We start from the raw sequence: 11173 nt of genomic DNA, 5'->3' as shown, positions 1-11173 counted from the left end.
TCTCCAGGCTGTATAGCATGTGCCTGAATGTCTGATGGCACCGGCTGAAACCACTGAGCCTGATTTTGCAAGGCCTTAAACCGTTCTTGTAAGGCTAGTACCTATTGTGTTACTCGTTCATCTCCGTCTAATAGGCTGGTCTTAGCAGGGATATAAGTCCCTGGTATCGCTAAATGTCTCCCAAAAAGAATTTCTGCTGGTGGTAGTCCTATGGGTTGCCGTGGAGAATTTCGAACATCCCACAGAGCTAAGTTTAATGCCTCTGGCCATTTTAGGCTAGCATGTGTGCATATTCTTGCTATTTTCTCTTTTAATGTTCTATTCATTCTTTCTACTTGTCCTGAAGATTGTGGGTGATAAGGAGCATGTAGGTTTCTTTTTATTCCTAACGATTTACATAACTGATTGATTATGCTTGCTGTAAAATGGGCACCCCTGTCTGAATCAATGGCTTCTGGGACCCCATACCTGGGTATGATTTCCTTCAGTAAGGCTTTTACCATTCCCCCTGTGTCAGCCTTTCTTGTTGGAAAAGCTTCTACCCAGCCTGATAACTGATCTATTATCACTAACAAGTGTTTCTATCCATAGACAGATGGCATATCTGCATAAGCTATTTGCAGCTTCTGGAAAGGGAAGTAAGCCCATGGTCGTCCCCCCCAAATCTGAGCTTGGCTTGTTATTTGAAAACTTCTGGCAGGTCGGGCAGCTATTTGTTATTCTTCTAGCAGCTGCATAGATTCCTGGAGCAGCCCATACTTTCTGTACCTGTTTAGCTATTCCCTCGGCTCCCCCATGAGCTTTATCGTGAAACCACCTAGCTATAGTAATTAAATATTTTTTTGGTAGAATTGGTTTTTCCCCAATTGTCCATATTCCGTCACCATTTTGTTTTGCTTCCCACTGTTCCCATTGTTTTTTCTCTTCCACTGAGCAGTCTTTTTCATACATAGTTTTGGGGTCTATTAAGTTTGGCCACTCACTCTGGTCCATCCTTGGAACTGCCCCCATACATTCTCTCAGAGGTTGTTGAGCTGCAGCCCTCGCAGCAGCGTTGGCTAGAGCATTTCCTCTGCTAATTTCTGTAGTGTCTTTAGTATGGGCTGGGCAGTGTATTACCGCAATTTCTTTGGGCAGTTGAACTGCTTCCAGCAAATTACGTATTTCTTCTCCATTAGCTAATTTCTTTCCTGATGACGGCAAGAATCCTCGTTCTTTCCATAACATCCCTGTTGCATGACACACTCCAAATGCATATTTAGAGTCGGTATAGATATTTACCCGCAAGCTCTTACCTATTTTTTGCTGCTTGGGTCAATGCTATTAATTCTGCTCCTTGAGCACTTACTGATGGAGACAAAGGATTGGCCTCGAGCACCTCAAAGACGTTAGTGACAGCATAGCCGGAGTGACGTCTTCCGTCCAAATAATAGGATGACCCATCTGTAAACAGAACTAAGTCCGGGTTCTCCAAAGGTTCATCTTTAAGGTCCTCCCGGGGCTTGCTCGAGCTGACGACCACCTGCTCACAGGAATGATGTGGCTCTCCGTCCTCCGGTTGAGGCAATAGCGTTGCTGGATTCAAAATATTTGCATCTTTTGAAAGTCACATTATCTGCATGCAGTATTATCAGTTCATAGCGGTCAGCTCTCTGTGGGGATAGTGCTTGAGTCGCATATTGCTTCATTAACAGTTCTACTTCATGTGGCACATACACAGTCAATGAATGACCCAAAACCACAGGTCGTGTTTTTTTCAATAAGAGCTGCAGTAGCTGCTATTGCTCTGATGCGTCCTGGAGTGCCTTTAGCTACCTCATCTAGTTGCGTGGAGTAATAGGCCACTGGTCTACGGTGAGGGCCTAGTTTTTGGGTGAGTACCCCACTTGCTACTCCCTGTCGCTCATGGACAAATAATTCAAATAGTTTGCTATAATCTGGTAACCCGAGAGCAGGGGCTGAAACCAACGCTTTTTTCACAGATGTAAAAGCTTTCTCCCTTTCTGGGCCCCAGGCCAAAGGCTCTATTTCCTCCTTTTTTGTTGCCTGTACCAGAGGCTTAGTAAATTCTGCTAACCCCGGAATCCACGGTCGGCAGAATCCTACAGCTCCTAAAAATCCCCTAAGCTGTTTTTTTGTTACAGTACGAGGCATATCAAGAATTGTCTTTACTCGTTCTGGATCAACTAACCTGTGTCCTTCTCTTAAGATAAAACCCAAATATTTTACCTCTCTTTGACACAGCTGGAGTTTAGACAGAGATGCTCGATGCCCTTTTTCTGCAAGAGCGTTACATAGAGAAACAGTATCTTTCAAACATGTCTCATAATCTTTACTTGCTAATAACAAATCATCTACATATTGTATTAATACAGAATGTCCTGGAAGTTCGATATCTGAGAGGTCATTTTTAAGTATACGCGAAAAAACAGTCGGAGACCCAGTAAATCCCTGTGGCAGCCTTGTCCAAGTTAATTGTTGTCCCTTCCAAGTGAAAGCAAAGAGATCTTGGCTATCTTCAGCTATCGGTATACTAAAAAAGGCTGCTGTTAGGTCAATCACAGTAAAATAAGTTGCCCAGTGGGGTATCTGTAGTAAAATGGTTGATGGGTCGGGGACTACTGGATGTGGAGCAACTACATGTTGGTTTATAGCCCTTAAGTCTTGTACAAAGCGATACTCTGGATCACCATCAGCATCTTGCCTGTTCTTTTTAACTGGCAGAATTGGGGTGTTATATGGGGATTCACAGACTCTAAGGATACCCATTTTCAGATAATGATCAGTTTGTTTTTGGATACTCTTCTCTCTTCCTTTGGGATAGGATATTGTTTAACTGCAGGAGGCAATCCCCCCTTTGTTTTTATCGAGACTGGACTGGCTGATTTCAGTAGTCCCACATCCATTCCTGAAGAGCTCCATAATTTTTTAGAAACTGATTCTAAACCTGTTGGAATTTGCAGATTAGTTGACTCTGGTTCTGGTGTCTTAGCCAGAACACATGAACCCATAATTATTAGCTTTATCCCTTCCGGCTGTAAGCAGATCTGAGTATCCAAGGCTTGCAGGAGATCTCTCCCCAAAAGGCATATAGGTGCGTCTGTGGAAATTATAAAACGTCCCCACACTGTTGTACCCCCAATAGTGAGTAATAAGGGCTTAGATAACATTCATTCGCCCTTTCCCATCACTCCTTGCATCACTATTTTATCTGATGATTTGCATCCTTTAGGCTCAAAATTTAAAAGGGAAAGGGTGGCTCCAGTATCCACTAGAAAGGGAACTTCTAAACCTTCAGTATTGCCATTACGTGACCCTCAAAATCCAAAACTACATCCCATAAATTTACTCCAATTTCCACAGTATTTTCTGAGTCTCCTGTTTCCTCTCATTGTGGATTGACTGGGAATCGCCTGGTCTCCTCCTTAGTGTTTGATTGTCTCATGCCGGTTCCTCTGTTCCTAACTACACGGGGCCTCACTGGGCACTCCTGCTGCCAGTGTCCTTGTTCCCCACAATAATAACAAACATCATTAACTCCTGACTGTACAGCATGTTCGCTTTGACTCCATCTCTCCTGGCTCTTTCACCTCCCCTCCCCCTGGGTCCTCTAAATCCATCTCTTAACACAGCTGCTAACACACTAACTTCCTCTTTTTTTTGCTGTCTCTTTTCTTTTGCCCTCTCCTCCTCTCGACTATTATACACAAATGTGGCTAAACGTATTATTTCATCCATTCGCTTTCCTGGCCAGTCAGGAACATGTTTGGAAAACTACTTTCTAATGTCCGGGGCTGCTTGGTCTACAAATGTGGAAAACATTAGCGGCCTGTTAGCCTCGGCTTCTGGGTCTAGTCCTCCCCCATACGTTCTGACTTGCTTAATTAGCCTAGCAAAGAAAGCCGAGGGGTGTTCCTCTGACTGTTGCTGACACTCCCTTACTTGCAGTCTTTTGTCCTGCCAAACGTATAGCTTCTTCTAAGCCCTCTCTGGCTAATTGCAACTGCCTGTAATCTGCATCTACATTATGATTCCATCCGGGGTCCACAGCTGGCCAGGCTGTTTGAGCAGCCCCAACACCCCTCTCTGCTGCCCAACGGCGGTTTGCATCCAAAATTGAGCACCTTTCATCTGGAGTGAACACAGATTCAAGGAGCGTTTGTACATCTCCCCAGGTAGGGTCATACGCCCCCACAATTCCCCTTAATTGGGCACTTTTCTCTCGCTCCCTGGGAACCGCAGTCACACCACCCGAGTCTTTAACTGCTAGGACTACTGTCCCTTGGCAGCGGGCAGCTTTTCAGCCGATGGGTGCCCCAATCGGTTCCCAGGCTACACGCACTCACACACACACACACACACACACACAAACACACAGTGCTGTTTACACTCACACCAGTCACGGTGACTCTAGATTTCGGTCTTACAGTTTTGCAGTGCGCCTTATGCTGATCAGGCTGCGCACCCCTCCTCCAGCCAGACCGAGCTGGGACTTAGACCCACTCTGACCCTGGGGATGGGACTCACGCCCGTCCCCCTGGTACGCCTTATGGTGGCCAGTCCTCATACCCCCTTCAGTGCACTGTTACCAGACCAGAATTTAGAATTTAGGCGGGAGTTTAAGACTCACCTTCTCGGTGCCTCTCGTTGCCAAAGATCCCAGGTGAACTCACCCGATGGTGCCAGATGATCGTTTGGAGATGAGAAGCCCGACAGTGGTCGCCTAGGGTCCCATCTGGGGTGCCAAACTATTATGGAAAATAGGCTTGTCGGCCACCATAACAGGGCTCGACCCTAGGTTCCCGCAGAAAAGTTCAGAGTCAAATCAAAACAAATTAGATAATTTTAATAATGCGCATGCCGTAATTACAGCTCGAGCTGGGTGCCTCCGAAGAGGGACCCCAACATAAACAAATTCTGGGTAATTATAGTCTTTTCGACTTCCATTTCCCACCCTCACGTGATAGTTAGCCCAATAGTAATGTTTTGGTCTGGGGTCTCCTGCTCCTCATTGGGTCTCATCGTCTTTCTGAGGCAAGCTGGTTTTCTCCTTATTCTTGTTTGGCTGCTGGCTGTACTTGTGATGTCACGGAAGTACCAGTGCCTGATAGGCCAGTGACAGCTCCACGCCTGCTGGCTGCGTTATGAGGTCACGTTTGTCTCGGGGCCTCATAGGGCAGTTGGAAGCCCATGCCTGCTGGCTGTGCTTGTGAGGTCACAGCAGTCCTGTTGCCTGATAGGCCAGTTCGAGGCCAATGACTGCTGGGTGGGCTTATGAGTTCAGAGAAGCCTCAGTGCCCTATAGGGCAGTGGCAGGCCCATAGCTGCTACCTGGGCTTGTGAGGTCACAGCAGCCTCCATGCCCTTGAGGGCAGTGGCAGGCCCCTGACTGTTTATTGTGCTTCTGAGTTGACAGCAGCGCCAGCACCTGACTGGGCAGTTGGAGGCCAATGGCTGCTGCCTGTGCTTGTGAGGTCAAATCAGCCTCCGGGCTGTATAGGCTAGTGGCAGGCCCTTGGCTGTTGGCTGTGCTTGTGAGGTCACAGCAGCCTCAGTGCCCTATAGGGCAGTGGCAGGCCCCTAGCTGCTGGCTGTGCTTGGGAGGTCACAGCAGCCGCAGGGCTTCACAGGCCACTAGCAGGCCCCTGGCTACTCGCTGTGCTTGTGAGGTCACAACACTCCTACAGCCTGACAGTCCAGTGGCAGACCCACAGCTGCTGGCTTTGCTTGTGAGGTCACAGCAGCCTCAGTGTCTTATAGGGCAGTGGCAGGCCCCTGGCTGCTGGCTGTGCTTGTGAGGTCACAGCAGTCCTACAGCCTGACAGTCCAGTGGCAGGCACGCAGCTGCTGGCTTTGCTTGTGAGGTCACAGCAGCCTCAGTGTCTTATAGGGCAGTGGCAGGCCCCTGGCTGCTGGCTGTGCTTGTGAGGTCAAATCAGCCTCCGTGCCCTTTCTGGCAGTGTCAGCCCCGTGACAGTGCACTCTGCTTGTGAGGTCAGAGCCTCATCGGGCAGTGGAAGGCCAATGGCTACTGGCTGTGCTTGTGAGGTCACAGCAGCCTCCTTTTCCTGTAGGCCAGAGGGAGGCCAATGGCTGCTTGGTGTGCTGGTTAGGTCAAAGCAGCCTCAGTGCCTGTTTGGACAGTGGCAGGCCCATAGCTGCTGGCTGTGCTTGTCAGGTCACAACACTCCTACAGCCTGAGAGGCCAGCAGCAGGCCCCTGGCTGCTGACTGTGCTTGTTGAGGTCATAGCAGCCTCAGTGCCTCATAGGCCAGTGGCAGGCCCATAGCTGCTGGCTGTGCTTGTAAGGTCACAGCAGTCCTATTTCCTGATAGGCCCGTGGCAGGCCTCTGTCTGCTGGCTGCCTTTTGAGGTCACATTTGTCTCTGTACCTTATAGGGCAATGGCAGGCCTCTTGCTCCTCGCTGTATTTGTGAGGTCACTGCAGCCTCAGTGCTTCACAGGCCAATGGCAGGCCCCTGGCTGCTGGCTGTGCTTGTGAGGTCACAGCAGCCTCCGTGCCCTTTATGGCAGTGGCAGGCCCGTGACAGTGTGCTGTGCTTGTGAATAATTTGTAGTACAGAGGATCTGACAATGAAGGATAATCCTCTTTTGAGAATCTGAAGGGCTATAAAGCCCTGCTCTCTCTTGGCATGGCTCGGGCAACAGTTTGTGGTGTTTTAGGGGCGGCACTAATTGCTGCCCGGTGGGGGAGGCAAGGTGATAAAAAGACCATTGAGTCCTTGGGAGAACACATAAGAAACTCCCAGAGTCAAGCCAAAGAGACAATCGAGTTCTTGCAAGACTCCCGGAGTCGAGCCAAAGAGACAGTTGAGTCTTTGCAAGAACAGGTAAGAAACTTGCAAAGTCAACTCACTGCGGAGCGCAACCATACTCAGCGGCTTCACATAATCTTATCAGACTCACTAGACCGAGAGAGAATCCTGCGGTCTGAATTGGAAGAAAACAGGCGGGGGGTTAATGATAGTGAACCGGGATTCTCGAATGTGGCCGAACTAGACGGAAAACAGGCATCTGATCTAAAATCCATATATCCAATTAAAGAATTAGAAGACAGCAGGAACTCCTTTTATCCTGGAGATGGGAACGTAGTAATGAGACCCTTGATTAAAACGGAAACCACTGACAATGGTCAGGGGGGTATTCAACGACGTACCACGCGTATGATCCCCTGTTCCCCTCAGGACTTCGGAAAAATACTCCCGGGGCTCCCGGGAAACTGAAACTGAGTATGTGTGGAGAGTCTCCCTCACCGGGGGGTGGATCGCATTCTGCTGAGCGAAGATGAAGCTAGAGGATATTGGGGACCCAGAGTCTTTCTAACCACAAATGATAACAGGGAACCATGGTCCTTGACCCAGAGGGTAGCCTACTGGGCAGGAGGATTAGACCCAATGGAAAGAGGAGACCCTTTTTCTATTAAAACACCCACAGCGGGCCACATTCTGGAAAGCGTGCAGAAAACTGCTTGCCTCCAATTGATGCATGACCGTTTGCTGCTTCTGCAGCAGCCCTCCCCCATGCAGTGTGTGGCTGACCCCGAGAGGTTACATCCTCTGATCAGGGGACTTCCTGATGCTTTAAAACTATATGCTGTTCAGCTGCAAGACCGATTACGAACTCCCCGACCGAGACGAAGGGGAGGCCCCCCCGACATGACTTGGGGGGAGGTGGCACAGGAGCTAATTAATTACGGAAGGCGTATGGGATTCACTGGCCAGGGGGAAACAAAGCATAAAGCAGAAATAAGAAGAGTTGAGGAAAGTGGGAGGCAATATAAATCACTGCAACACCCACATCCTGGGAAACCGGTACGGGTGTTGGATAGCAGGAGACAATTATTATGGGCAGAAGGCATTTCAAAGGGAATTCCCAGAGAAGTCATGGATAGGTTACCAACTCCCAACCTGGAAGGTTTGGTAAGAAGTTGGGACAGGATAAGGGGAACCCCATCTTCCTCAAACCCCAAAGTTCCTCCTCTCTTATCCCAAGACCCCGTCTGCACCCCAGGACTCTTAAAACGAACCCTGAGACCGCACAATCCCGGATGGGCGCGACGAATATCTGATGCAGTAACTAAAGTCAATGGACGATGGGGAGTAAATGGCTGCCCCAGACTCGCTGCTTTTTGCCCTAATCCTCCATCCCTCTTACCTGGGACTGGGGAGAATAAGAAACCGAGGAATCCCTTGTATTACCCGGGACAACCGGTTCTAGTGGACTTACCCACTGTGGGACAAATACCTCTAGTACTAAAAGCTTCAAAAAATCTGTATGCATGGGTAGCTACTGATGCCCATGGGAAAGATCATAGAATCCATGCCAGGTGGATCCTCCCTTCCTTTTAGGTCAACAGTGTAAAAGGAAGAGGACACTGGGGAAGAAGACTTGTCTTATGTTGAGCTTGAGTGTCCTCAACGATACTACCTGTGGTAGTTATAACAGTTATTTTTATCATTTTTTGTAATTGTGTGCTGCGATCATAATTAGCTTTATTGTTGAAAACACAACAACCAAGAATGGCATTCTTAACTTGTGTTGGAAAGATACTTCTTGTCTTAATGTGCTTATATGTGCTATGGCAAACCTACCACCAGAATACACTTCTGGGGCTTGGTATTGTACCGGCCGAATAGGTGATGGGGCAACCACCTTCTTCAGCCCTCTGGGCAACAGAGGTGCAACTTACTTTCAATTCCCACCAGGGATAAACGGGCCATTTGCTCAGGGCATTGGAGCTAAGAAGGGGCATTACTGGATATGCAGGCACACAGCATATACATTTTTACCCACGGGGTGGTTGGGAATTTGTTATATAGGGATTATCAGACCTTTGTTTTTCCTTTTGCCAGAAACAAGTGGACCTCGGTTAGGCATAAAGGTATATGATAACCTTGGAGACAGAAGTGTTGCCTGTAAGACGCGATCCATTAAGGGAAATTTGGGCGGGACGCAAAAATGGGGAAATAATCAGACTACAAGCGGCTCTAGAAATTATTACCAACAAAACCGCTGACACGATAGATCTTCTAACTTGGCAATCCCAACAGATGCGCACGGCAATCCTTCAGCACCACATGGTTTTTAGATTACCTGTTAGCTGAAGAGGGAGAAGTGTGTGGGAAATTAAATATTCCTAACTGTTGTTTGGAAATAGATGATGTAGGCGAAGTAGTTCTCCAGTTAACCAAAGATATCAGAAAAATAGCCCACGTCCCCGTCCAAACATGGAATGGCTGGAGTGGCAATTTGTAGTCCTGGTTACTGGGGGCACCGTGGGTGAAACAGTTAATATTGTATTTGTTAGGTGCAGTTGCCGCCTTAATGTTCTTGTATAATTCCTTGCTTTGTTCAATTAATCGGACATGTTGTGTCAAATATGCAATTTGTTCCTACCACCTTGCCGGACGGCATAAAGAAAATCCGTGCCATCCATTGGCCGTGGCCAACCACAGTACCCATCATTTCCCAGTTTCTCCTGAAGGAGGAAATTGCATATTGACATCCACAGCGCATTTGCCAGCTGTTTTATGCCTATTGTAACAATCCTACCTCATTAACTCAGTTTTGATGTCTGTTTTGTAAAGTTAAATGTTGTTGAAGTTGTTAAAGAATAAGCTTGCATTGAGCAAGACCTCTGTTTAATCACTGTTAAGCACTTTATTTTTTACCCAAACCCATGTTGTTCCCACGACTTCCCCCCCGTCCCTAATTCTCTCTCCTTTCCTTCCTTGCTTGCTTGCTTGCTTTCTCTCTCTCTCTCTCCTGCTGCCAAGCTGCAATGTTGAGACACGGGGTGGTGTAGAGGACCGGTACTAAATGCGGTTTTGTCTTGACATTGCTGCTGCTGCTGCAAAGCTGCCGCTGCCAAGGTGTGTCGGGCAATGCTGCGCTGGCGCCCCCGGGAGCCGTCTGCGAAGTAAACAACCTCGTGCACCTGCACGGGGTAAAAAGGGTGCGAAAAGGGCAGAAGGTCGTCTCTAGGGCACGAACCGCACGTACTCATTTGCCATCTGCGCATGAGCAGGAGACCCCCAGATACCCCAGCCCATTTCTGGAAGGTTCCGAGAGGGCGGACTGCGCATGACGGTTAATCTGCATGGGAAGCGAGGAAGCACCTCCCAGAGGCCGGGCAAGAACCTATAAAAACTGCAGACTGTGTGAATGGGGGGGCTTGCTTGCGACGACTGAAGAACTCGAGCAGAGTCAGCGGAACCAGACGGGAGCTTCCCCCCTCTGCCCCCCCGCCCCGCCGCAAGGACTCCCAAAAGAAGAGGACCAACGGGACGCCACTGGATCCACGGGTGGTGATATCTTTCTCTCTCTCTCTTCCCCTTTTCCTCTCTTTTTCCCTAAACGTGTGACGCGGGACATGTCTCGTTAGTTGATTCCATTTTGCCTTAATAAATCTTAAACTGGTTGGCTGGTGTCGTTTTCACCTTAATTGAGTGCAAGGGCATCACGAACTTGGTCGTTGGTCCTAAGGGGAGGGAGGTCGTCCTGAACGACTCCTTTCGGGCCGCGACACGTGTCTGATAGGTCACTGGCAGGCCCATAGCTGCTGGCTGTGCTTGTGAGGTCACAGCAGTCCTACAGCCTGATAGGCCAGTGGCAGACCCACAGCTGCTGGCTTTGCTTGTGAGGTCACAGCAGCCTCAGTGTCTTATAGGGCAGTGGCAGGCCCCTGTCTGCTGGCTGTGCTTGTGAGGTCACAGCAGCCTCAGTGCTTCACAGGCCAGTGGCAGGCACGTGGCTGCTGGCTGTGCTTTTCAGGTTACAGAAGCTTCAGTGCCAGGTATGCCAGTTCGAGGCCAATGACTGCTGGGTGGGCTTGTGAGGTCAGAGAAGCCTCAGTGCCCTATAGGGCAGTGGCAGGCCCATGGCTGCTGGCTGTGCTTGTGAGGTCACAGCAGCCTCCATGCCCTTTAGGGCAGTGGCAGGCCCCTGACTATTTACTGTGCTTCTGAGTTGACAGCAGCGTCAGCGCCTCATCAGGCAGTTGGAGGCCAATGGCTGCTGGCTGTGCTTGTGAGGTCACAGCAGCCTCAGTGCCTGACAGGCCCATGGGAGGCCAATGTCTGCTTGGTGTGCTTTTGAGGTCACAGCAGCCTCCGTGCCTCATAGGCCAGTGGCAGGCCCGAAGCTGCTGGCT

This window comes from Dromaius novaehollandiae, unplaced genomic scaffold (assembly GCF_036370855.1).
Source record: "Dromaius novaehollandiae isolate bDroNov1 unplaced genomic scaffold, bDroNov1.hap1 HAP1_SCAFFOLD_78, whole genome shotgun sequence".
Classification (NCBI taxonomy): domain Eukaryota; kingdom Metazoa; phylum Chordata; class Aves; order Casuariiformes; family Dromaiidae; genus Dromaius; species Dromaius novaehollandiae.
The sequence above is the reverse complement of the archived record's forward strand: the minus strand, read 5'-3'. Positions refer to the sequence as shown.